The following is a 27731-nucleotide window of genomic DNA, read 5'->3' on the forward strand; positions in this document are numbered from 1 at the left end:
TGCTAAATTTATCTAAAGGAGATAAGGCTGTTGTTAAATCAAATAATTTGAAAATAACTCAACATTTCTTTTCCTGTGAAGATTAAATCATCAAAGTAAATTTTAAAATAAATAAGAACCACGTATTCTTGGTTAAAATACTTCTTTGGAACATTAAAAAATATTTTTTGTTATTTAACTGAAATAGAGATACTGGTTACCATATTTATATACAACAAATGTCAAATAGTAGTCTCTTCTGCCCTATAAAGTTTGTTATGTTTGAAACAATTTTTATAACTACCACCACTGACATTAATTTGAAAGGTAATAAATGTAGGGATTATAAGAATACTCTATTCTAAGCTTTAATGTATTATCTAGTTTCATCTTTACATTCAATTTAAATATCTAGATATAGATTTAGATAAATATACATATATATATATGTAGATATAGAGATCCAATAGGTGTTGTGAAAGCTTTAAACAAATATGAAAAATGAAATATGCTGATTTTTGAGCACTTGGTCCCAGCTCTGTCTGTCTTTCTCTAGCAGTCCTTGTTGGTACATTCCCCATAGCCCCTTGATTGTCGGTTTTGCTTACATGTAATGAAGAGTTTATTTCCAACACCTGTGACTGTCTCCCTGGTGCTGTCATCTGCAGGGATATGTTTAGATCAAACACAGGCCAGGTCAGAAGGTGCTGTGGAGTTAATGCTCCCAGGAGCTGCCCTCACCCAATAACAGACAAGAGATAGTGAATAAATCTTAACTTTCTTGCTTTCTAATAGATTAAAACCCTGACTTGTGTTCCATGCAGTCTTATAGAGGTGTTAGTAGTACTCATCACCAATTCTCCACAAGGCTAATCCTTTCATAATACAAATTTATTGGCTTCCTTGTCTCTTATTCCCACACTTCATCACTCAAATAAACCACTTAAACTCATCCTTGTTTTAAGGTCTGTTTCTAGGGGATCCCAAAACATGATGTTTCGTAAAGAACAACATCAATATTATCATTCCCTTTTCTCCGCCATCTATCCCCATTCCATACCTCCACCACATTTATGATTTTAAAAAAATCTTGACCAAAGTTTACCCTTCAGCTTATATCCAATTGCTTCATTCACTCTCAGAGTACAACTCTTTGAAAATGTATTTCATTCCCTTTCTTTTCTATCTTAATTCTATTTATTCAGGACTTGGCTTACACCACTGCATAAGCGCTCTGCTCAAGATCTTACACACAGGACCTCTACATTGATGATTTTAATTGGTAATTTTTTGTTTTCAGCTTAATTTTTGCTATAATTGATATAGCACACTCTTATTTTTGTGCTGAATAAAAACAGCCCAAAGATAGCAACTTCTCATCCTGAAACCTATGGCTGTTAACTTGTTAGAAAAGAATGTCTTTGTAGATGTGATCAGGCCAAGAATCTAGACATTGGTCAATGATCTAGGTAGGCTCTAAATTCAATCACAGATATCCTCATCAGCAAGAGGCAGAGGGATAGTTGGTGCATATGGAAAAGGGGACGGTGACATGAAGACTGAGGCAGAGAGTGGAGTGGGGTGGACACAAGCAAATGAACCTTAGAAGAGTCTGGAAGAGGCAAAGAAGGCTTCCTCTTGGAGCCTCCAGTGGGAATGTGGCCTAATAAAACTGATCTCCACAACTGTGAAAGAACATATTTCTGTTGTTTTAAACCTTCAGAGTTGTAGTCATTTGTTACATCAGCCACAGGATACTAACACAATACCTATCTCAGCCATCATTCCTCCTCAATGTATTTGTGGATTCCGTATGTGATAATATTGGACTATTTCAGGTTTCGGCTTTTGATCCTCTCCTATTCCTTATCAAGGTCATTTCCTCTTATGCTCTCAACAAGTTTTGTCTTTACATATTGTCTACATTCCAATAATTTTCATTTTTTTTCAGACAAAACTTCTGTTTTGAATTCAAATCCATCTAACAAATTCACACTCATCAATACCCAAAACCAACCTCCTCTCTTTCTTCCCTAAACCTACTTCCTTCTTCACCTGATGTTTCCCTCCCTTTCATTTGATGACTACTCCACTTTTAGACTTAAGTACAAGACTTTAGACTTATCTTGATTTTCTCTCTTTCAGAAACATGATCAATACATCATCAAAAGCCATGGGGACTACTGTGAAAATATACCTAAACTCTAACCACTGGTCATTACTCTGGTTATCTTGGTCCAAGTCAATAGCAAGGTTTTTCAAGATTATCATGGTAGACTCCTTCTACCTTTGCCTCCTTATGGTCTATTCTCAACAGAGTCTAGAATGATACTTTAAAAATGTTAGCCAACTGATATCACTATTCTTTCTAAAACCTTATAGTGATTCCTCATTTTATGCAGAGAAACAGCCAATGTGAGGATAATGGACTACAGATCCTACTTGACTGGCCTCCCTTTGCCTCTCAAACATCACCTCCTACTATTTTCCTCCTGATACTCCATCCAGCCCCCCTTAGCCACGTTCATGTTCCTTGAACAATCCAAGAGCAGTCCTTTCTTGGGCCCCATTCTTGTCTGTTCCCTGTGCCTAGAATGCTCCTCTAGGTAGTCTCCTGGCTAACACTCTGCCTTCCTTCAAATTGTTGCTTACACCTTACTTTATTACTGAAGTCTACCCTTTTCATCCCATTTAAAATGAAATGATGAGTTTCTCATCCTATTTCCTTATGCCAATATTCCTCACCCAATTCACCCTCTTCAAGTTTTCAAAATCATTTATCATTTGAACAATCATATGCTGTAGTATGCATTCATGCCACTTGTTCTTTATTTTCCCTTACACAGCAGAATGTATGTGAATCAATGATATAGATATACTTCATACATAACATTTGAAGAATGAATAGAACAAAAACATACTGTCTATGAATACAGAATCATTTAGGTTATGGAAACTTACAATTCTAACTTGATAATTAGGTGATAAGACCTTTATTATCAATGTTACAGAACTCTGACAAATTTTCACTGCTTTCAGGTCAATATACTTCATTGACCACAAAATATATATATCTAAGGATATATCTCACCCAAGGATATATCTATTGATTTTGAAGAGAGAGAAATGACAGGAGTTGAGGGGGCAGGGGGGGAGAGAGAGAGAGAGATAAGTGAAATATCAATTTGTTGTCTCCCATACTCACCCCAACCATGAATTGAACCTACAACCTAGTGTGTGTCCTGACTGGGGACCAAACATGAAATATTTTGGTGTACAGGATGATGCTCCAACCTACAGAGCTACTTGGCTAAGGCCACAAAATAGTTTTTAAAAAAATTACTGTAAAAAAATAACAATTCCAATGAGGCACACACAGTCCATCACATCAGACAGTCCATCTATATCCCCAGAGTAGATTATACATGGAAGGTAGTCATGGCCCACCTTCAGTTTAAGCACAGTGAAGAAGCTAATTTTGAAAGTGGATTGGGAATAGATACTGTTTTCTCACGCTATGATAATTGGCAGCATTCTGGAGTGGAGAGAGTGATTCAGCTGAGTAATACTGTAGATCACCTTCCTTCTGCACTGCTTTGGTTGTGTCCTGTGAGACACATAAAGTATTCATTGTGCTAAGGTGCTTCCTTCACAGTGTTGTTTTCAGTGTTATCCTATCCTGAATAATTCAGTCAGGAAGACAGGGTTGTTTTCCCTTTGATATTTTCAAGCAATAGTGTAAAACCACCTGTAGGAAACATAACTTTTGTGGGGGTTGTTTTATGTTGTTTTGTTTCCGTTATGTTTCGATGTCGTACCTTAGAATGAAACTGAAGCCAGTATACACACATATACATGAACTCATTTATGAACTCAGATATGTGAAGAGGTGATTTGTTCAAATCAAAACATGGATGGATAAACTCCAAGAAAAAATTGACCACATATTTAATTATTAAATATCAAGAAATCACTCTCCTTGTTAACTCTCTATGTGTATACAAGATTTGGGACTGAGGACTTAGAAAACAGAGGTGTGAACTGGTTTATTTGAGATTATAACACATTCTGGTACATTTTAAATCTTAGTAAATGTTGGCTAACCTAGAATAATGAAAGGGTTAAGGGGCTGTCATCTTTTTGGGCATGTTAGAGTAATTCAGTCACATATTAGTAACCTGTAGGCCAAATCCAATTCACATATGAGTTTGGTTTGACTTGGAGAATTGTAACCCGTGGGTGGGGGAAAGCAACATAATATACAGATTGTGTATCACAGAAATGTGCACTTGAAATGTATGTGATCCTGTTAACCCTCAAAATAACAATAAAAAATGGTATTTGTAAACAAAAACACTGTTCTACATTTTTAAAAATATGCACACTCACTTTTTCTTTAAAATTAGAAGATTTTCTATGATAACATTTAGGTGGAAAGGACGTACGCCCATTTCAAAGAGTATTGTCTCTTCATTACAAGAGTCCCCACACCTTATCTTTCATCCTTTTACATGGCTGACTTTATATATGTTTTCTGGAGGGCAACTGGATTTTTTAATCTCCTGATATAGAGGATAAGTAATTTTAATAGTAATGTTCACCATTTGTTGTGACAATCAGCAATATATTTACTTATTAATGGGATCCCAAAGTCCAGGAAACTGCTAGAAACTTTAATATGGTTCAAACTAATAACTTATTTTGTGATTATACCTTTTTGACTTAATATAAAGGAGGTGGGGGACACAGGACAATAAATATTTTAATTAAAAGACTCAGAGATATGTTCCATACCATAATTTCAGATAATTAAGCCTTTTCCTTGATGAATGTTTTATAACTTAATTCAGTATCTATGGGTTATTTAGGTATACTTTTTGATGCCTTAAATAATTTCATCAAACAGTTTCTTAAGTCTTTAAGTTTTACAATTTTAATAATGAGCAACATAAGTATAAAAGTGTTTCTTACACTTAAGAAATAGACTGAAATGTCTCTGCTTATTATAAATAAGAATGAACATGTTGATAGCTGGTCTTTGCTCATTACCTCAATCAATATTTTCATTCGGTCAAAGGTTTCTCATGTGCCTATTTTGTGAAAGGCATTTTGCTAAGGATATAGGTGCATCAGTGAGCAGAAGAGAAAATACTTACATTTGAATATTTATTTCAATGAATCAGAGCTCATGATATTATTATCTGAATAAAAATTTGAAAAATTGCAAGCATATCATACAATTTCAAAATCAACAGAATGCTAGAACATACAATGAATGGTGAAATGCAATTCAAAATCTAATCGAATCATCCTTAGGTTATACATAAATGCAAAAGTGTAGACGAATAAAAGGAAACCTTATATACTATGACTTTTAAAGTAATGGATTGATAGTAATAATAATGAGGAGGAGGAGGAGAGGAAAAGGAGAAGGAGAAACACCTTTGATAGGTAGGTTAAAAGTCATTTTGTGATTTATTTATTAACCTCAAAATACACCGCTTAAAAATAGAAAGCATTAACTCACATGATTTACAATGGGGAGCCAAATAAAGAAGAGATTTCATGGAAAACAAATAAACTAAACAACCATATGCATATAGAATAGTTAACATATTAGTACCACACCCAGAAGGGGATATGGTGCATGACTAACATTATTTTATCTATTAAATATCTTACCCATTAAGTTAATTCGAATGTTAGTTATGCATCATTAACTTTATTCATCAGTAATTATTTAAGCAAGCGAATTTGTATGGGCAGTGCTTTCCCATATATGGAATGTGAGGGCCCAAAACTTTTCTGTTAATTTTTTTCCAGATCCATAAATCTCTTCCTAGTTTGCTTTGATTATCCAGACCATCCACCAAATAAGATTTCACCCTAGATATATCATTATGACCCCTGCTCCTCTTCACTACTAATATATTGGGTCAGTAAATATTTATTACACAAATATCTGTGGGAGAATGCAATGTTAAACGTGATACCAATTAAGATCAGTCGTCGGCAGCCGTCTGTCTCGAGAGATTATGGTGTAGCTTCAGAAGAGTCTATCTGCACCGCCGAGAATGGTTGTGCAGTCCAACTCGGGAGTGACACGGTATCTGTCTCCTCCCGTGTTGAATCGACATCTTGCGATGGCGCTGGAGTGTCCTCTCCAGTGAAGCTGAAGCTACAGAGCCTCGAGAGACGATGGTGTAGCTTCTTAAGAGTCTATCTGCACCGCCGAGGATGGCTGTGCAGTCCGACTCGGGAGTGACACGGTATCTGTCTCCTCCTGTGTTGAATCGACATCTTGCGATGACGCTGGAGTGTCCTCTCCACTGAAGCTGAAGCTACAGAGCCTGGGCAGGGTGATATGGAGGGTCTGCTGTTGCCCATGCAGCAGACCCCCCCTCTCTTCGCAGCTGAAGGGTCCAAGGGAAAGACGGAGTCAATACAGCTTGGCTTCAGGTGCACCGCAGGAGTTGCCGGTGTTGACTACAACGTCAAACCGCCTTAGGGACTCTGGCTCCGGATTTTGTGTCGGGGTTTACTCCCTTAGCCTTTCCCCTGAAGAGGTATGCCGCAAGGCAGCGGAGGTTTTTTGGAGTCAGAGTTTTCCTTCTCTGATGTGCCCTGACTGGAAGATCGAACCAGCGACACTTAGCTCGCAGGCCGACGCTCAATCCACTGAGCCAAACCAGCCAGGGTAAATTAAGATCAGTACATTTGCCAAATAAATAGATGTGCCATCTGCTTTCAGTAACCTCTCATTTAGAGCTTACGGGGAAGTAAAAATATTCAATGTAGGAAACCCCTCTCTGGGTAAGGAGGAACACTGTACCTGATGGCGCATTATTTTCACTGTTTATTCACATAACACAATTCATTACACACCAAGTATGTCCAAGCGCTGAGTTTGGCATTAGAAATGTAAGATGAAAATGTATGTATCTCTCATGACCTGCTGTCAAGAAGAGCAGCACTTTTAGTGTTTGACTTTTAACAAATATGAAAAAAATAATACAGTTAATGCAGGAGAGGTGTTTACATAACACAGGGAGCCCACAGAAAGAGGAGCTTCTATGTAAGTAAAGAAATTAAAAACATAAAACTTCATAAAAACAATAACGTTGGCTTATAAACAATAAATGGGGTAGATTCATAAACAAATGGAACAACATATATTGAAGTGTGGAACATAGAAGAGTTGGACACATTCATAAAGGAAGCAATCATATATTATATTTTTAAATTGTATTTAAAGAGAAGAGGTAATTTCAGAAGATCCAAGGCAAGAGCCTGAAAGTTTTGTATGTAAAAGCGCAGATAGGAAATTCTGTGTATATCAAAGAGGGAGAATTTGATAGTTTCCTCAAAATTTTTCTTCAGTCCGTGTGTTTTTTGATATTAACATTGTCTGAGACATGCTGACATATTACGTAGAGTGAAAAGTGTTTTAAGAGTTAAATGGTATGGAAGATTCAGTTGGAAACATGGTAAGTCATTATGTACATGGCTCTGTAGTCAAGTAGTGAACTGTCAGTTAAAGACTAAAATTGAGGTCTCAGCTTACACACAGTAAATAAATCATGAATGGGAACTATAAAGGAAGGTATATAAGATACTGTTTCTCCATCGATATTTTTAAAGTTTTATTGAGATATAATTGGCATATACTAGCTAGCTGCACTTATTGAAGTATTAATATTTAGACCTATATATTATACAAATATAAGTGAAACAAACACCTTAATAAAGTAAGTGAGCATCTCCATCAACCCACAATTTTCTTTGTGAGACTTTGTAATTCTTCTCACAAAAACAATCAGACACCTCCTCTCCATCCCTAGGCAAATACCCATTTTCTCTTTTTCACTATGTTAGTGTGCATTTTCTAGAATTTGGTATAAATGGAACCTAATAGAATGTATTCCATTTTGTCTAGCTTTTTTCATTCAGCATAATTATTTGAGATTCATCTGTGTTGTAACTTGTATCAGTAGTTACATTTTTATTGTTGAGTAGTATATCATTACAGAGAAGGAAAACTCTGATTCCAAAAAAACCTCCGCTGCCTTGCGGCATACCTCTTCAGGGGAAAGGCTAAGGGAGTAAACCCCGACAGAAAATCCGGAGCCGGAGTCCCTAAGGCGGTTTGACGTTGTAGTCAACACCGGCAACTCCTGCGGCGCACCTGAAGCCAAGCTGTATTGACTCCGTCTTTCCCTTGGATCCTTCAGCTGCGAAGAGAGGGGGGGGTCTGCTGCATGGGCAACAGCAGATCCTCCATATCACCCTGCCCAGGCTCTGTAGCTTCAGCTTCACTGGAGAGGACACTCCAGCGTCATCGCAAGATGTCGATTCAACACGGGAGGAGACATATACCGTGTCACTCCCGAGTTGGACTGCACAGCCATTCTTGGCGGTGCAGATAGACTCTTAAGAAGCTACACCATCGTCTCTCGAGACGGACGGCTGCCGACGACGACGACGGAGTATATCATTAAATAGATATACCATGGCTTGTTTATTCAGTTGCTTTAGATTATTTCAAATCAAACTTCTAGGAGCAGTAATGAACAGGTATTTGAATGAGCATGTGTTTTTATTTCTCTTGTAAAAATTTCTAAGTGTGGAATGGGTGCATCATATAGTAAAAGTACATTTAATTTATATTGAACTTCATAAAATAAATCAAGAAGGCATGGTATTAATCTATAAAATACATACCTACATCCATACATATGAACCAATTGATCATTTTGACATCATTGAAATTAAAATGTTTGGCTTTTCTAAAGATAATGTTAAGAAAATAAAAAGAAACAGACTGGAAAAATATGCACAGATCATATATCTGAAAACCTTTATCTAGAATATATAAAGAATTCTTAAAACAATGAAAAAATATCTCCCAATACAAACAGTTCAAGATTTGAATGCACTTCAATAAGAAGATACAAGCACTCTAGTGGAGGATGTTGATATGGGGAATTAAAGCATGTGTAGAGGCAAGTGGTATGTGGAGAATCTATGTTTTACTTCAACTGTGGTGGGAATCTGAAACTGCTTTATTCTTCTTTATCATTCATATATATATATATACACATATATATGTGTATATATATATACACACATACACACACACACACATATATATATGACTTTATTTTTTATTCTTCTTATTCTTCATATATGTATGTACATGCCATTATTTTTTGTTCTTCATATATATGACTTTATTTTCATCCTTCTTTATATTCTTTGATTTATGTGAAACATTTAGGCATTGCTAATATAATTTTTTAATGAGATTAAATTCTGTGATAAAAACATGAAATTAAAAATGTAAGGTTCTGCTTGGCTTGCTAACTTTCTACAAGTCTCTCACGATATAGTCTAATTGTCAAGAAAAAGCATCCTTCAAAAGAATAGAGAGAGATTTAACCATTGTCTGATAAATACCACTTATCAACTGAAATAAGAAAAAAGACGTTTTAAGTCCAGTCCAAGTATCTGCTATTTTAAAGGAATTTAACTTTACAAGTAGAGAATTCCAGATTTTCAAACTCAGTGATCTGGGTTGAACTTCTGAAGAACTCAATATTATAATTAATACTACATTATATTATTTATGTTAAGTAAATTATGATACACAAATTATGTTTTATGTACATAGAACAGAGAGGAAAGTTGTGGGGGTTCAAATGTATGGGGGCTTTCAGAGGTGATCACATTGCAGTGCAGAACTACAAAGTGGTACACCTGAGGCTCTTATAAATTGGTTATACATCAACTTCACATCAATTAAAAAAATGAAAGTGTCAATGGACCAATGCCAATACAGTAAATTATTGATGTGCTTTGTTTTCTGACCAAATAGCTTAATCTTTTCAATAACTTGAAGCAATTATACCTGCTTATAACCCCAGCCTTACTCTCTGCTTTAGAAAAGCATTTTCTCACTAGTTCCCCAAGAAATTAATAGACATGCTGCGAATAATATGTTCTTTAATTAGCTACAGTCAGAGAAAATCGAGTTTAACAAAGCAGATTTCTTTACTGTCAAACATCAAATAGCTTTAATTTACTATACTGTGTTATGGCACTTCAAGACTGAGCCCAATTTGGCAGTGTTTTACAAATTGATTTGGGAAAAAAAAAAGCCTTTATCAGATACATTAGATCATATAAGTAACCCCAATGTTGTACCTATACCATCCCTTACATAGGAGGCAGAGCATCACTGTGGTGTGTCCAGCTTCAAACTTCTGATCCAAGTTTAGTAATTTGTCTCTGACCTTGTTTCTAAATTTAAAGCTCCATTTTTTTCCAAATGTATGGTAATTGAATTTGTATCTAGGATCCATGTTCTGAAGATTCAATCTGGATAAGCTAATAACATCAAGTTCTTTAGAAGGGGAATGTTGCCTTATATGTGCCATTCATGTGCCTTATCCCCAAAAGTGTGCAGTGTCTCCATATCTGATTACAGACTGTGATAATTAATTTTATGTGTCCTTTTGACTGGACTAGAGAATGGCCATATAGCTGGTAAAAAATTATTTCCTGGTGTAGCTGTGGAGGTGCCTCTGAAGAGGTCAGCATTTGAAACAGTAAACTCAGTAAGGAAGATTGCTCCCTCCAATTCAGTTGGACACGGTCCAATTCACTGAAGGCCTTACTAGAAAAAAAGGCGGGTGAAGGGCTAGTGTGCTCTCTGCTGGAGCTGAGACATCCATCCTCTCCTGCCCTTGGACATCTACGCTCTTGATTCTTGGGCCCTCAGACTTGGACTAGGTTTTTCACCCTTGACTCCCCTGACTCCCCAGCCTTTGGGCTTGAACCAGAATGACACCACCAGTCTTCCTGGGCCTCCGGCTTGAGGCATCAGAAGGTGGAGCTTCCCTTCTTCCATCACTGCAAGAGCCAATTCCTCATAACAAATTGCTTTCTCTATACAGCCTATTACTTGACTTTTTATCTTTCTGGAGCACCCTGACTTATATACCGACATTCCCAGCACCATGTTATATTATATTTCTTAATACTATCATCCCTGGTCCCACTCACCCAAATCACTGCTGTTGGATAAAGTCTTAGCTTATCATTGTGGTTTTGACCTTTTTATTCTTTCTATCTCATAACTCACCAGTCTCTTCCATTTACCCTGTTCTTAAGAAGTATTCATCTTCTTCCACAGACATACTGTATTTTAAAATGTTATATATATACATATATATATTTATTTATTTAATATTATATATATATATTTATTTAATACTATTTCTGTGCCTATACTCACACTGTCCTCATTGTTTAGGGTATTTAAGTGCCTCTTTAACCTAAAGGCATACCTTCATATATCCATAGGGTACAGAAAGGTAAAACTTTCATTATTTTTCTTGTGTAAAGGAAATGAGAATGCCCGCCAGCAAGCAGTTCTTGGTGCAAGTTGGAACTTGCTAACAGAAGGATCGGCCTGATCTCATAAGGTACCCACGGTGTCCAGGGGAGGGCAGAGGAACTGGTGCCAATGCCAGCAGGTACCAGAGGGTGGAAGCTGAAATTTATTTTGAACTTTTGGCTTCCACAACCCTGGGAGAATAAAGTTCTGCTGTTTGAAGTGTTGTGTTTGTGGTAATTTGTTTTAATAGAAATGAGAAAATAACACAGACTTCTTGTCCAAATTCAGTCAAATGTTTGATTTTGTATAGCCAGCAAGCTAAGCAATATTTGTTTACATTTCAATTTATTTTTGTGCATTTTAAAATATTTTTAAATGATTAAAAAGATCAAATAAGGAATAATATTTTGCAACATAAAAAAGGTATGAAATTCACATTGGGGTTTGGACGTAGTTATTGGACTACATCTGTGCTCACTCATATACACGTTGTCTGTGGCTGCTTTTGTGCTGGGCAGCAGAACTGAGTAGTTGTCACTGAGATCGTATGGCCTGCAGAGCTGAAAACATTTGTTATCTGCCCCTTAACAGAAAAATAATTGTCTCCTGTATTGGATTGTTTTATAATTTTCACTTATTATGTCTGACTTCTCCATTAAATTATAAATTCCTTGAAGATCAAGAATTCACACATATTCTAATTTAAATATTTAAAAACCCCAAAATTAAAATTTTTGCTGTTTTTCAACTAAAAAAAATTGTATAACAACTATTCAGGTACCAAAAAATATACACATTATAGATTTTTCTGATATCAAGGCCTTATCATTTTTATTTTTCATAAATGATGGAGGTAGTTAAAAATAAAATTATATCTGCTAAAATATTTAATATCATAATACAGGATGAGACTAAAATGTTACATAATAAATTGAATTTAAAAATATTAAAAAAACATAATCATCATAATGATAAAATAAATAGAAATTAAAAATAAATGTGAGAGATCTTTAAAAGACATTGGTAAGAAAAATAGCATTGTTTCCATGTGTTGAGAAACATTAAAATTGCAAATAAATTTTGTTTAAAGACTAAAAATTTTAATAAAATAGTGTTTTTAAATTTGAATTGAGGATACTTGAGAGAAACATTTAGAGTTTAGAATGTGGAGAGATAGATGCTAAAGATAAAAGAACATAAAATACTAAGCAACATACAATATTGTAATTTAATATATGATTGAAGTGTTCAGTTACATTCCTGTTGCACATGCTTTATTGCTAATTGACTTTTCCTAAATGACAAACTTATAATTGGTAGTTACTGAAGCACATATTCTCAAAGGTGATGAAACCCTAGAGAACGCTGAGTGAGAAAGTCTTCTCATAAGATACAGCTATTTCTGAAGTCAGCATAAAACCAAGCTTTGTACTTTAGCAACTTATAAAGTTTAAAGGTTATGCTGCTAATACAAGATGGATATTCATTTTATAAAAAAACTTCTGAACAGTCAAAAAAGTTTAACTCTGATCCTTTAGAAGAAATACCGAAGAGTGAAAAAAACTTTAAATTAATATCCTCTTACTAGTTCCTAAGATTAAAATTAACATCCACTATTGCAATTAGAGAACTGTGAGAATCATTCTGTTGTTCATATGTTCAAAAGAAGTGGGCTATTCAAAATTTCGTAGGCGAATATGTATTGAACTCTCAATTAATTTTGTAATGTATCAACTCTTCCTTTATGAGCATACCAAATCTTCTCTTGTGACAGGAAAAATAAATTCTCATTGCACTTGAAAAGAGAAGGGATATTTTTTGTTTTCAGTTAGAGTCATTTGCTCAAGAACACTGGAAAATCAACTTTGAATGGGTATGACTTAAAAGCTAGAAAACACACTTGTGGTTTTCCTCTCTTCATTTTATATGTAACACTCCCAAAATTTTTTTCTTATCCACCCAATCATAATTTATTAAGTCACAATTAAATTATACAAAGCTAAATATTTGTATCCATTTCTTAATAAATGTGATATAACTGAGTGCCATCAACCGGTCTTAGTGATACAGCCTAGATTACAAATTAAGCCACAGTTTTTTGTGGGTGACGACACATGCTAAATATTTAGAATAGGATACAGTTTTTGTAAAAATTATAAGTATTTGTAGGTTTGAATAATGAAAAGAACTGTAGACTTAAATGGGTCAGCTCTCTCTACCTTTAATATCATTCAGAGGGGCAGGCCTCCCTGTATAGGGAGTAGAAAAGGATTCATCACTACAAATAGTAGCATTGCCACACATTAAAAAATGCAGTCCTTTTCACTTGTTCTATTTTGACGTACAATCTGGACTAGTAAAATACCTCTAGGTAGCCATGCAATCGCTTGTCCTCTAATTCTACAATTAACACCATTTTCCACTAAAGGGAAACACACCTGCAAACTATGAATATCATCAGGAGATTTTAATATTTAAACTACAATTTTTGCTATAAAATGATTTTACAGACTGTTTTTAGAAGAAATTGCTGCTGATTAGAATTTATTTACATTAAAAATGTCCAACTTTGACTTCTCACAATATAATAGGAAATATTCGTCGGCAGCCGTCCGTCTCGAGAGACGATGGTGTAGCTTCTTAAGAGTCTATCTGCACCGCCGAGAATGGCTGTGCAGTCCGACTCGGGAGTGACACGGTATCTGTCTCCTCCCGTGTTGAATCGACATCTTGCGATGACGCTGGAGTGTCCTCTCCAGTGAAGCTGAAGCTACAGAGCCTGGGCAGGGTGATATGGAGGGTCTGCTGTTGCCCATGCAGCAGACCCCCCCTCTCTTCGCAGCTGAAGGGTCCAAGGGAAAGACGGAGTCAATACAGCTTGGCTTCAGGTGCGCCGCAGGAGTTGTGGGTGTTGACTACAACGTGGAACCGCCTTAGGGACTCCGGCTCCGGATTTTCTGTCGGGGTTTACTCCCTTAGCCTTTCCCCTGAAGAGGTATGCCGCAAGGCAGCAGAGGTTTTTTGGAGTCAGAGTTTTCCTTCTCTGATGTGCCCTGACTGGAAGATCGAACCAGCGACACTTAGCTCGCAGGCCGACGCTCAATCCACTGAGCCAAACCAGCCAGGGCATAATAGGAAATATTAAAGTTGTAATAACTTCACTTTTCAAAAAATTCATTGTATCGTTTTATTAACGTCATACTGGAATGCATTAAGGGGCAACAGAAGACTCTCTACAAAGATAGCTGCTGTCGATGCTGTTCAACCTGTCTATTACTCTTTGCTGCAAGGGTAAACGCTTATTGTAAGGAACTGCCAGCTATCTCAGTAACAGGGTCATAGGATCTATTAAAGAATTTGGGGTTAGGTTGGATGATTTTGTAGAAGATCTAAGAAAGTAGGGATTCGTTCAAGATTGGATGGTGTTAGAAGGCCAGGGCAATTTTGCAATTGAGCGGATAAGCAGTGTCCATCAGTCATTTAGTGAGAGAGTGGCATATTGGCTATTTTGTGGGTGGCAGTGCAGCCCAGCCTCTGCTTGTAGTCAGACAAATGTACAAAGTGGTCTTGCTGGTCCCGTTTGGTCATGATCTTAGACTTTGTCTGAGGTTAGTATCCTGTGTGTAACAGGAGAATCACATGGCTTAGCTACAAGAAGCTGACCAGGGCAGATTCTGTTCCTCAAAGATGGCTCTTTGTTTTCTTTCTCTCCCTGGAGAATAGAGGATAATGATTAGGAAAAAAAAATATCTGTAAAAGGAGCTCTGGATAATGTAAAAATTTAAAAATTAATTTTTAATTATTAGGTTTTTTTTTAAAGAATCAATAATGCCTCCATTATTCTTCAAATGACTTGAAAATCGTTTCAAAAATGAAAACTGAGATAAATTAATAAGAGAGAAATGTCACTTGAATTAGATTTTCCTGGCAGAAAGGACAGAAATCAAAGTAAAAACAATTATATATATTTCATTATATAAAGGGAAGATAGAACATTTTGTTGATTATCTTCTGCTTTTCCCTCCAGAACGATTCTTTCTTCTTGTCCACCTTGTGCCATGTTGCCAGGAGGCAGGATGGACGAGGTTGTATTCTCAATGGGCAGCCACAGGATTATCAGCAGGAGGGGAGAGGGAGGTCAGTGTATTCGTTCAGCCATCGTTTTCTCCATTGGCTGGATGTGTCCCTGAACCAAAAGGAACAGCTCCCTAGCGACCACATTCCTCATGTGTTCCTGTTGTGTTTCCTATATCTGCTCCCACACTCGGTCCCTTATGGCCCAGACTGTTACAATAGCAATTCTAATCAATCCTGGGACATTACCTGTTCTTTGTGGTTTTTCAATGCTTTCCTTTTTCTTGTGTGTTTACCTTGCTCATTAAACTCTCCTCAAAGTATTCTATTTTAGGTTAGTAGTTGTTTCTGCTGTAATGCAGATTAGTACAAAAAATGTTCATATAATATATTTTTTTAAAAAAAGGTCTCACACTGATTTCAAATCACTGGTTGATGTAAGTATATTTTTCTATTAGGTCTTCAGCATCATTTTCAACAAATGATGTTGAAGATGCATGTGCCTTCCAAATTGATATCTTGAACCAATTTCTTATTTAAAATACTTTTTATTTATATTTTATACTAGCATGGGTAGTAGTGTGTCTTTTCATTTTTATCTGGAATGAATAAGGGAGTTACTTATGTGAAATATTTCACAAATAGTCAATTCTATTATACTTTGTCCTGTGCACCTCCAGTTTAACATTTACCCAACACTTTAAAAAATATATATTTTATTTACATATTTTTAGAGAGAGGGGAAAGGAAGGAGAAAGACAGGGAGAGAAACATTGATGTGATCAACAGCTATTGGCTGCTTCTCTACACATCCCGACTGGGGACCAAACCACAACCCCAGCGTGTGCCCTGACCAGAATCCAACCAGGTGACCTTTCAGTTTGCAGGATAAAACCCAAACCAAGTCACAGTGGTCAGGGTACTTTTCATTTCTTTACAAAAGATTTCATTTATATTTTGCATTGAAAGAAACTGGGAGGACTTTGCTAACCCTCTCATTTTTACTTTTAGGTTCTAATGTAGTGTCTTCTACCAGTGGGTAAGATATGCATGCAATAAAAAATACTTTCATTATCAAATCTGAAGCAAAAGAGAAAAAAAAAACCTGTTCTTCTTTTATCAATCTTCCCAAAACATCAATATATAATATCTCTTTGCATGGGAGATTGCAGAGTGCTCAATGGTAATTAATGTGTGCTCAAACACAAGCCAGAAGGGAACACCAACCATTCTGAGTAAGTGATAGGGTCACAGAAGTTTGATGCTGCTACACCTTGCCAGGGATGCTTGTTTGACAGAAAGCCTGTATGGAGGTGAGGGAAGAAAAGAAATTTAAGGTCTCCAGTCTGTGGGGTCATTGGGAAATGAGGAAACTTAAAAGTTGTGTGTTCAAGAAATTTGTGCAAGAAATGAAAGTAGAATATCATCATGTAGAACACAAGGAGACTAATCTAAAGGTTTGCAATAGTAGTTTATTCTTTTCATTAAAAAAAATTTAACTCCTGATTTTAAAGAGATAAAGGAGAGAGAGAGAGAGAGAGAGAGAGAGAGAGAGAGAGAGAGAGAGAGAGAGAGAGAGAGAGAGAGATCAATTTGTTGTCCCACTTATTTATGCATTCATTTGTGGCTTCTTCTATGTGCCCTCACTGGGGTTTGAACCTGTAACCTTGGTATATTGGGATTTAACCAACTGAGCTACCTGGCCAAGGCTTCTCTTTTTTTATATATAATATAAATCAAAATCCTTTTATATGTTTTTATTTAATTGTGCTTTTTCAGAGAAATACTTATTTTTGTCAGCAAAAAGTTCAAAAAGTGAAATTAAAGGAAATACTAGCGGTAAAGTACAGCCTAGGAAATATAGTCAATAAGATTGTAATAACTAAGCAGGTTCCTGGTGGGTACTAGAAATATCAAAGGGAGCACTTTGTGAAGGATGCGTACGGTTGACCACTGTGCTGTACACCTGAAACTAACACAAAATAACATTGAACGTAAACTGTAATTGAAAAATAAAATTAAATATATAACAAATATGTGGTAGAACCCGCCACTGAAACCAGAAAAACAAAATGGAAATTAATGGAACACTTACGTGCAAGTTTTTATTTACTTGAGATATTTCTCGTGAATTTGTAAGTCATAACAAAACATTTGAGAAACACTCTAGGGGCTGTACTGATAATCCTGACAAGATGAAAACTAAGTGGCACTAAAATAATTAAAAATGTCATCATCTATCTCAAAAGAAAAATTTACCTTAAAAAAATATGCCCGAAGGTGGTGAGTTAATGTGTGCAGCTGCAGAAGGTGCATTTCTTATTATGTGAACTGTGCTTTTCATCTAAATCCAATAACCGTTCTTCTATATTAGTATTGCTCATTTTCTAAGTTTTCTTTCACATCTATGCAAATTGAAACAATAATTCTTAGTGTACTGGATTAATTGTCAGAAGATCTTCACAAATAGTGAAATCATTTCAATTTTATATCAATATTATCGGAGACATCAGAATAAAAATAATTGTAGTAATGCTTTGAATTTTTCATCTGACTTATAAAATCAAAGTGAAGTTTTTAATAGTTTATTTATCAAAGTTGAAAGTATTCATTATTATATATTAACTTTACATTCAGTTAACATATTAATAATGTATATAAATTACTTGTTTTTCAGTGATGATATGAATACAAATTTTAATGTAGCACAGTTTTGTGTTTAAAATTTTTCTTATGACCTATGTTCTTCTAAAATTAACAAACCAGTGGGGGAGAAATATATGTGAAATTGGTTTTAACATGTCCTTTATTTACATTTACATCCAAAAATCAATTATTATATTATACAGTTGAAACACAGATGCTATAATCTGCAAAAACATATATGCAGATAATTTATATATCACACATGACTATACATATATAATTTATAAATAATATACACATTAATTTTATGTATGTGACTATATATATATATACTCACACATATATACATGTATATAGAACTTAATATGCAAAAGCTGCTGTTGACCCAAAAAATAAAAAGAAAGAAAGAAAAGGAAAAAGGTAAAAAAAACCCAGCAGGGCATAGCTGGCATGGGAGTAACCTACAGCAGAAAAGAACTACAAAAAAGGAATAAAATACTTTAGAAATCACTGAAGACATTTATAAAACAATAAAGGCTGACAGAAACCGAGGGTCAGGTTCCTCGAGGGAGGGTAGGACATTGATGGACTCTGGGTTCCCTGTTGTTGTTGTTGTTTTTTTCCTTTTGAGCTTTTAGCTGATTTTCAGAACAGGACGTGGGGGCCAACAGAGAGCAGCACCCCTGTGTGTGCAGCAGCTCCTGTGCTCAGAAAGTAATCACTAAAATTTATGGTTTCCAAACAACCAGGAAGGCAGGGCAATATCCTAGGAGAAAAGAAAACCACCTAGAAATGACCCAAATATTCTGAGTACAGTATTGCTATTAGACATTTTTCAACTTTTACACCATTCAAGCACAGGTGATAGTTCATGTAAAGGAAGCATAAAATAGCTGCTAAACCTAAAAAACTAAGAAGAAATTCAACCATCTCACAGCTCACGAGAGGCAACTACAATGTTCAGGGATCATCCAGGAGAAGGGCCTTTTGAAAACAAACACCCCAGGCTTTCAGATAGGAAACTTGAAAGGCTTAAGTCCTCGGTGAAAGAAAGCAGTTAAATGGATCAAGGCTATTTTTCCTGTTCTCTACAGGAAGGTTAAAAAAGTAAATCTTTGTAGAGAAAAATAATAATACCCACATACTCTAATAGTTTTTAATATAGAAGATTTGAGAATTTATTTAAATATTACAAAGTCATGACAAGAAAGAAGACCAAATGACCAAAAATCAGAGTCAATAGGTAAAATAATGATTCATACCAACAACTATGTACACATTAGGGTTATCAGAAATAGAGTTGAAAATTACATTAATGTAGATAATCAAGAATACTGACAAAAAGATAATTTTAATAGATAAATCATAAAATAAATTAATTGGAAACTTTTAAGACTTGAGTAATGCAGTGCTAATTAATTATAAATTTAATTGATTCATTTTAAATAATAAGACAGTAGAAAAAAGAACAAGTACACAGAAAGTTAGATTAAGATAAACTGTCTGCATTATTGCACTAAAATAGGTTAAAAAAACACATAATAGTGCTTAAAGGACATATAATTAATGGTGACAAAATTTAATCAAGCCCCAAAAAGAGAAGAGAAAGATAAAAGCTCAGAGCCAATATTTTTTTTAAAAAGGACAATAAATAATTTTCTAAAACTGATGAAAACTTGTATAAACCTACTTCAAGATTTCTTATAAAAAGTTGACAGTTTCCAAACAAAACTAATCAAAATTAGAAAACAATTAAATTATATTAAATATGCTGACATAAAATAATTGCCAAATAATTTTTATATGAGAAATGTTTTTCAGAAATGAAAATTACAAAATATTCTTAGATCAATAGAAAGAAGTAATCACCAGTAAAATTCTATCAAGGAAATATTATAGACATATAAACTTGTTTAGGAAAAAAGAGCATATGTCAAGGTAGAAAAAAAAGTGAAGAGAAAAGTTATGGTAAATACATGGAAAATCTAAAATAATATTGACGGCTGAAAACAATAATAGCAATATGTAATGTATGAGTTTTAAAATATATGCAGAAGTAAAATGCACAAGAAAAAACAGTTTTAAATATATAAGGGGACAAATGTATATAAAATTTAATTTGGTCCTTGAACAATTTCTAAAATAAAAACATTTATTTGATGTACAATTTTAAAAGTCAAGAGCACATATGAAACATGTAGGACAGTCATTAAACATCAGTAAAAAAACTTTTAACTAAAAAATCAGAATAAAAGAAAAATATACATATTTTACACTTGCTTGTTCCATAAAAATGAAATATCCCATAATACTAAGGTGGTATATTTAAGCCATGTTGCCATTTTAACAGAAAATGTGAGTGTATTAAATACTAGAATTAAAAGTAGAAACTGTCAAAGTAGATAAGAAACAAAATAAAATTTTCTACATATGCTGGCTTAACAGAAAACTACATTAAATATAGTGTGAATGGTTGACAAGCAAAGGATAGAAGTAGTTAATGTGGACATTAACAAAAAAGAACTAACAGAACTGTATAAATATCAGAACATGTACAAGGTCTATCCAGAAAAACTTTGTTAATATAACGAGAACAGTTTGCACACCTTGGATGTAACCTGGCAGCCAAGTCACCGCATAGAATACTCTTGAAAATAATATATGAATTATTTAGGCAAGTAAATATAACTATAACTGTAGGCAGGATAATATTTTTATTTTCAAAAAATATAATTTTATGACACTTTAATTTACAGTTGAATTCTAAACAAACATAAAATTAATACTAGATGTTAGACTCTGGATAAGGAAGTTATAGTCAGCTTATTCAACATGATAAATTATACTAAGAATTGAGTGTATGTGTTTAAAAATAAATATGTTACCAATCATTGATATGCTTTTGTTTTTTGTTTTTAAGTACATTTTATTTATTATATTGTTACAAAAGTTTCAATTTTTTCCCCTTTGCTCCCCTCCACCCAGTACCACCCTCCCCCAGCAATCCGACCCCCCCCAAAGTTTATGTTCATGGGTCATGCATACAAGCTCTCTGGCTTCACCCTTTCCCATATTCTTCTTCATCTTCTTTTTTAATGATTAATTAATTATTTTTTATCACAATAAAAAAAAAAACAATATCCCCCTCTCAGACTTAAGACCCTTTATAATCTTATAAAGGACAATGTGCGAAGGTCTCGTGCTCCTCTATCTGCTTCAAGCTGGGCATGGTCCTTGTCCTACCTACCCTTGGGTCCAGAAATCCCTAATAAGAGTGGGGGTGTGGAGGGGAGGGTAGCTTTCCCACCTGGGGAAGGATCATGCAGACTCCAAGTCAGTTGGCTGTCCCCAGACAACAGCATGCTTGGTTTAATGGCATGCTTGTCGTATTCCAGCCACTTCGTTCAGCCACACCATTGAGTCTCAGGAGGCAGCGATGCAGACAGGATTAATTGAGGCCTATATGTACTGAGAATCACATGAAAACAGAAAATACATGTTAACTTATGCAACATAACCCACAAACAAGTCTCTAAATCTGTAAGACTATCTTATTTGAAAGACATCCAGTTGCAAGACATTTGACATTCTTCTTGCCTGTAAATTAAGCATCTTCGATGATGCCACAGACATAGTGACAAGGGGGCAGGGGCAAGGGAAAGAAAGGAGTAAGAAGGGGAAGGGCCTAAAAAAACATGTATAAATTTTCATTGATTTGTTAATGATAAAAATTCTGTTGACATAAAGTCTGATTCATAAATGGTTAGAGTTTAATATATTATTAGTTAAATAAAATTCACTATGTAACTAAGATGTAGAAGAATAGGTATTTCACAACTACACACATATTTCAGATGAATATATATAAAATGAGACTATTCAGATGTTTTTCTGCAAAAATTATTTGTTAGATGAAACTCTTAGGACTAATTATTTTTTCAGTGGTAAGAGAATTATCCACATGGGAAATATCATGACTGTTTGAATCATAAGTGGAAGCATTCTGAGTAAAATTTAGAGAATGAGAAAATGATTGCTAGATTCTATATTTTTGTTTGTTTTTGTCATTCTTCTTTTCCCTTATCCCTTGGATATGTAACCAGAGTTGTTAAAACGGCAAAGCTTATTTTAATAAGTTAAGTAAAGAACTGCAGACAGATAAGATCTACAGAGGTAATTAAAAAAAAAAAAAAACTAGTAAAAGCAACACTTCTACAAATTCTGTGATGCCCTAGAGAAAAGTTGATACTGATACTAGAAAATAAACAATAAACACATTGAACTTACAAAAGAAAAAGCCCCAAATAATTCTGATAAATAAATAAAATCCATACATTTTTAATATGGTATTTCTTTCAATTCTTGCTTATATAACCAAAACCTCAGAGCTTCAGACTGTATAAAACACCTATTCATTATTCAGCTTAACATTTTGATTAAAGAAAAACTTGACAGTTAAAACATTTTTTAATCCAAAGCATTTTTAATGAACAAATTAAAAACTTTTTTAAATAAATAAAATTTCCTAGACTCATTATTAACAATTTTTTACCACCTAAATTTTTTGAAACAATACAATTTCCCATGGCTCTCTGATTATGTGCCACTCTTATTTTTATTTGATTTAATATCTGTAGAGACAATACTATTGTCCTGAATGAAACTGACCATTCATCCCATTATTCCCTTCATTTAGTCCAAGAATAAAATTAAAAAATATATATATTTGAGCAAAGTAATTGTTAAAAAGAAGTTTTGCCACGAATTTCTTTGGTTCAACCTAACAAAAGATAAAAAACAATAAAGAAGGAAGGCTGGATTCATGCTATCAACACTGAGAGTGTTAGCCCATATTGAGCTGCAGACTTAGAGCTACAAGACCACTTTGTGATGTATATGATTGTCTAACCACTATGTTATACACTTGAAACCGATACAGAATAATATTGAATGTAATCTATGCTTGAAAAAAAAATATATATATACACATTGATAATTATAAAACCTTTAAAACAAACAACACAATTTGAATCCAAGGAGATAAAAGTAATTAAATTCACACATACCTTCATTTCTGATCAGGATAAATTTAGTGAAAGTGGCTAAATAATGACATTTATGAAAGAAAATCATTAATCAGCTCCAACATGAGGAACACGTATTTAGTTTACGAGTTGACCAAGAAAAAGCTGTCATATACCCTACAGAAAGCTCTTTTCTCCTCAACCCATGGTAATCAACAGTCTAGGTGCTAAAAAATGAAATGAGGAAGCTTGAAAATTTATCATTTATAGGGAAGTCTGTTTGGTAAGAAAGTAAAATGAAGTGAAAAAAATGCAATTAAAAAAAAAAAGGTGAAATCAGGATAAATTGCTGGCCTCAAGTCCAAAGCTTTAATTTTGTAAAAAACAAAATTTTGATCTAGTGATACTAAATAAGTTGATCAAAGGAGTGAGCAGTAAATTTAATAATATTCCATTCCAGTTCCTGTGCTTTTCACTGTTCCAGACCAGCTTCTCTGTTTCAGAGATAATAAAACTAGGCAGAGTCCTGAAAATATTATAAATTTAAAGGCTTTCATGTTCTAATTTTAAGTGATGTATTAAACTTAACTATATTGAAATCAACCACTCTAAAATCCCATATAGAAAACATACATTTAAAATCAAGTATGCATTTATTAAATAGATACACATAATTAATATAATCCAAAAAAGCAATGTGTTCAATCATTATGTGAAATAAATAACTGAAATTTATTTTTTTAATTACATTTGGCATAGACCATGAAGAAGTTATTTTTTTCCACTTAAAATATGCTCTTCAGTCATTCCTCACCAATTTATTGATTGCTGAATGTAAGGGTTGATATTCTTGAACATCAGAAGTGAACCAAGCACAGAGAAAAAAGCAACTATATAAAACAATTGTTTTCAAGGATCTCAGATCACAGGATATAATACCTGGAGTAGTAATTACCAATATAATTAAACTAAAAATACTGTATGTAAATATCAAGGAGAAACTCAACAGGAAAGAAGGGTAGAGAATCTCACTGAGAGAAGGTAAAACAGAACTCACTGGAAGAGTGACATTCCATTAAATAGGAGATTATTAAAGTATATGTAGCACTAGAAGGTATTAGTCAAAGGAAAGAAAAAGTACAATGTAATGAGTTGTCAGAGAATCTGGTTTATTCAAGGAACAGCCAGGAAGCCAGGATATCTGAAGATCTGAACAATGAGGAAAAACTAGGAGAGGAGAAAATTTCCTTCAGCCTTTGAATGTCTCAAGGATATTGGCCTTAACTCTGAGTAAACCATTGCAAGGTTTTGTGTAGAGCAGTGGTTGTCAAAATTCAGGTGCACCAGAAACACCTGGAAGAATTATTAAAATACACGTTGCTGAGTTTTGGCCCCAGCATTTTTCGATTTTGTAGGTCTTCAGCCTGACCCCAGAATTTATTGCTGCACCAATGACCATACTTTTGAAATACACTAATGTAGAGAAACAATATGAAAGGTTTTTAACTTAATTGATCTTCTTTATTTTTGGAAAGAAACTGAAGTGGGTCAAGGGGGAAATCAGTGGAGGCAGCCTACTCTCCTTATAAGTTGTGATTGAACTCATTTTCGGTTTTACATGGCATAGTTGGTTTGGATTAGTGTGTGTGTGTGTGTGTGTGTGTGTGTGTGTGTGTGTGTGTGTGTGTTTATGATGATATTCAAAGGACTATATCAGCCATCTCTGGGAGGATACCAATCTCCTCAGGGGACAAATGTGTGTCATTGATGAGGGACACAAGCATGACATGGCTCAGAGATTCCTCATCCCTGGGGGCCCTTTGAGCCCCCTGTTCCTGGTCACCAATGTGTCACGGGTAAGGCGGTATTCTTTAGAAGTATACACTGTAAAGGAATGGCTGCCTGTTTGCTTGGATCTGTAACTATTTCCTGGACGGAGAAAGTCCTTGAACTTAACTTGAGATGGGAAATATGTGATGGATTTGTACACGGTGGCTCCTTCTTGGCCGCTCCTCTGGAGCTAAGAGGAAGGAAGCTAAACAGAACCTCAGTTCCTGCTTTCAGTGTGCCAGGCCCATGGAACTTAAAACTAGTCAGTCTTTGAGGTCTGGAAGAATGTCCACTTCTCACTGGCTCTTAGGAGGCAGCCTTCATGAAAGGATCATACTTTAGCCACTAACTTTGTTTCTTGTTTAATGGAATTTGTGATAGTCCTGGTAGACCACCAAGTGGAGGCTAGCTGTCCCATCTCCCTGGATTACTTGTGCTCATCAACTGTGGGCACAACCTGTCATTCCTGCGTCAGTATGCCCTTGGAATGATCTCGATACCTTTCCACACCCTGACCCTGCTTGCCATTTGGCTGTTCAGAGAAGAAATTCAAGAATGACTGAAATCACTGAGGTGCTCTCCACATCAGAACAGAGAGGGAGGGGATGCTGTGTGAAAAGTTCCAGTAGTTTTTTCCTCTCCTCTGTAAGAAGAACCTAGAGGTTTTATGCACAGAGTGTGTTTTCTCCACTACGAGAGTCATTACATATATCCTGTTACGAAAGCTGCTCCCATCGCATGAAAGTTCTAGAATGTAGCATTGAGTTCTTGAAGAACAATGCAGAATAAGTTGAGAAAAATAATGACTAACTCTGTAAGCCAGAAAGTCAGTGGAGCTGAAAAAAAAAGTGTAAAACATAAGAGAGAAGATATAAATTCTAAATTTGGACAAATTACTGTTTCTACTGAATGAGCAGCATGCTACTGCTATTTACTGAATGCTTATCATGAAACTGGTTAATGAGCTGCACTGAGTGCTCACATATCCCATTGCAATGGTATATTGGAAAATTCTAGCTAAGTATAAACCCTTGTTACTGTTCTTGCTAAAGTGAAAAAGATGAGAAATAGAAAGGTGAGGCATTTTGATGCAAAAACAAAAACAAAACAAAACAAAAACCCTATAATCTTCTCAATAACAGATTGCTGTAGCTAATATGGGAGAGGGGAAGTTATATTCTTAACTGAAGATGCCTCATAATAGCAATAGACATGACAAAGTAGAAAAAAATTCTTCATATAACTGGGTAACTTTATTGTGAAAGCCTAGGATTTAGAGACAATACAGTGGAGTTTATTGAGCAACTTGTAGAATTGTATTATTTATTATGCAGTTCTTCAGAGTTTTTTGAGTGTTCCTCTTGTCACTCGTTATGACTTACTGAGTAATACAAAAGGACTTATCACATAACTTGATAGTGAAGTTCTGATTTACTGTGAAATAGTTGTTCCACTCTGTTTTTACAATGAAAAGAGTTTATCTAATGTTTCCTAATTACAGACAAGCCTCATCAGACACTTCATTTTCAAAGAAATTAATATCTCCAAGAAAGCTTTGAATATTTATTTTGCAAGAGAAAAGATTTTCCCCTCAAAATGATCATTTATTATAATTTATAGAAGCTTTCAAGTTTTAAATCAGCTCTAAGAAAATGAAAGGCTTTTGCTGCTTTTAAAAATAATGTACCATAATAACACATCAATTGATACAGTTATTTTTCAATAGACTAAAGCTCAATTTTCCTAAAAACAATAAAGTTATTATCTTGAAAACACGAGTTTCTAATTATGTTTATAATAAGGCTTGGCTTAACTGTTTCTTCTTCTTTCACTTATCACAATCAAAACCTTCAGAAATAATTCTATAGTAAGTAGAATGGTAAATTTACAACTTACTACTAAAACTGTGATATGCTTTTTTTTTTTGTTCAAATACATTGGAAATTAAATAACATGAAATGATATTCTAATTTGTATATTGTTTCTTTCTGTTGAAGTAATTCTTATTCAATTTTATATCAGCTTCTTAGTTATTAATTATCTTTAACAAGGAACATGTAATTTAACACTTCTAAGAATCTAAAATTTAATTTCACTTATCTAAAAACTAAACTATGCAAATTAGGTTTATTTCGTTTAATTTATGTATATGCATTGATGTAAAAGTTATTAAATGTAGATGATATCAAATTATGAAAATGAGTATATGCTAAATATACTATGAAAGTTATTCATAATCTGTGGAATGCCCCTCAGGCACCAAACAAGATACAGAAGCATATTTTTAAACATTAATATATCTTAAGGGAGAAGGTATTAATTCGGTCTTTCTATATTAGCAAGTAAAAAAAGAAAAAGGATACCATCTTTGGGGAGTATTTATAGCTAGGAATAAAAGAAGTAAACGTAATAAGTAATCAAAGCAGAGAAATAATAGTTAAAAACCCAAAGGTAGACTCTAGAGAGTAAAGTTCCATTTGTCACCTTAAGCCTAGGATGAATTCAGCTGTATTTGTTCCCTCCGGCAGGCCTGTTCCTTTCTTGGTAGTAAATAGGAAATTTTATGCAAAGCTCAAAATATCATAATATAATATAGCTGATTGTCTAAAGGATAAATTTTAAAAAATACTAAAAAGCAAACTGCAAACAATCAGACCTAAAGGATAAAATTATTTATAGCTAATTAAATATCCTCCCCCAAAACACAGTCAGTAGCCTGATTATATAAGACATAGACTCTATTAATAAATGATGGCACAGACTATAGAATAGAATATGTA

Source organism: Furipterus horrens, unplaced genomic scaffold (genome assembly GCF_987537825.1).
Source record: "Furipterus horrens unplaced genomic scaffold, mFurHor1.1.pri manual_scaffold_12, whole genome shotgun sequence".
NCBI classification, from domain to species: Eukaryota; Metazoa; Chordata; class Mammalia; order Chiroptera; family Furipteridae; genus Furipterus; species Furipterus horrens.